Source organism: Octopus bimaculoides, chromosome 20 (assembly GCF_001194135.2).
Source record: "Octopus bimaculoides isolate UCB-OBI-ISO-001 chromosome 20, ASM119413v2, whole genome shotgun sequence".
Lineage (NCBI taxonomy): Eukaryota > Metazoa > Mollusca > Cephalopoda > Octopoda > Octopodidae > Octopus > Octopus bimaculoides.
This window is the reverse complement of record NC_069000.1, coordinates 32402191-32403861: the sequence shown is the minus strand read 5'-3', so window position 1 is coordinate 32403861 and position 1671 is coordinate 32402191. Positions and strand designations below refer to the sequence as shown.

Genomic DNA, 1671 nt, shown 5'->3' with positions numbered 1-1671 from the left:
GTATGGTGGCAGGGTATGGTGGCAGGGTATGGTGGCAGGGTATGGTGGCAGGGTATGGTATCCAACGTTCATTGGGTGTTTCGACTCTGAAGCGTAACACCCTCCCGTTGGTGGTCAGCAAAGGTTGCCAAGTTTTCAGTTTAACTCTTCTCTCTTGCTCCAAAGCCACCTCTTTCAGCTGTGTCTCCCAACCTGCGCACAGCCACCCTTTGTTCCTTACCTCTCTTTCCAATTGCTGTAAGCATCCTACATGCCTACAACCAACCTCGAGTGGCAAAAGCCATACATGCCACCCTTTCTCCCCACAATCCTGCAGAAGGCTCTCATATCTGGCACGCTTCCGTTCAGGGGCCTCATCATACTCCTCTTCCTACGAGACTGTGAGTTCAATTAAGATAATCTTCTTGGCCTTTACGGACCACAGGGCCACATCTGGCCTCAAGTTTGTATGGACAACCTTCGGAAGCTACAATCTCTCCACCAAGTGCACTTCCATATTCAATGGTTGAGATCTATGAAGCAAGCTAAGTATAATTTTTGCTGACTTCCGGTCTCTCTCCCTTTTTCACAAACTTAATTGCTGCTGTTGCCTTCCCCTGGTGACGATGTTTCTTGCGCCTTTGCTGCCCCAGGGTGTGGGCAACTATCTCTGTCTGTCTTATAAGAAAAACCGTTGAAAACGTGTGCTGATTTCCAAAACGGTAAAAGTGTAAACAGCAAATTAAGAAGGGTGGCTTATTAGCAATTAGAAACTAAAGGCAAAGTTAATAGAGGATACAAAAGTGATAGAGGGTGCACTAGCACCGCTTTTGCTAAAGAGTTAAATCAACTCAAATCCACAAACACACTGACCAAAGTGACTGACAAAGGGAGGTAAGTCCCCAGCATACATAACGGATCGTGATATCGAATGATGATGTAGACCATCTTAATCCTCAGCAGTGCAGCACTACACCCAGTAAATTTATATCGCCAGTAGAGGAGCGAACACCTACCATACTCCAGCAGACAAGATTATGCCACCGATTCGGTTTCGAGCTAATTTCCTCACCTCAGTCGCGAACACCTGGTTGCCAGATATATGGCTAGAGTCCGCTCTAGCTAGCAATATATTGTAAACAAAGCGATCATCAGTCACTAATTTGCAATCAAGACTTGGGTTAAACTAGTAGTAACATGGAACAGCCACATTGATTTCGCGATTAACTTTACTATATATATATATATATATATATACTCTTTTACTCTTAACTCTTTTACTTGTTTTAGTGCTGGAGCACCGCCCTTAGTCGAGCAAATCGTCCCCAGGGCTTATTCTTTGTAAGCCTAGTACTTATTCTGTTGGTCTCTTTTGCCGAACTGCTAAGTTACGGGGACGTAAACACACCAGCATCGGTTGTCAAGCGATGTTGGGGGGACAAACACAGATACACAAGCATATACACACACATATATATATTTAGATATACATACATACGACGGGCTTCTTTCAGTTTCCGTCTACCAAATCCACTCACAATGCTTTGTTCGGCCCGAGGCTATAGTAGAAGACACTTGCCCAAGATGCCATGCAGTGGGACTGAACCCGGAACCATGCGGTTCGTAAGCAAGCTACTTACCACACAGCCACTCCTATGCCTATATATACATACATACATACATACATACATA

General features: G+C 44.6%; 2 protein-coding genes across 2 annotated transcripts in view; one reads left to right on the top strand and one right to left on the bottom strand.

Moving 5' to 3' along the window:
- The window catches only part of LOC106877702 (putative mediator of RNA polymerase II transcription subunit 26), a 271412-nt gene that overhangs the window by 260861 nt on the left and 8880 nt on the right, over positions 1-1671 (top strand). The gene's annotated exons all lie outside the window — the stretch shown is intronic.
- The window catches only part of LOC128250345 (uncharacterized), a 19990-nt gene that overhangs the window by 17400 nt on the left and 919 nt on the right, over positions 1-1671 (bottom strand). The gene's annotated exons all lie outside the window — the stretch shown is intronic.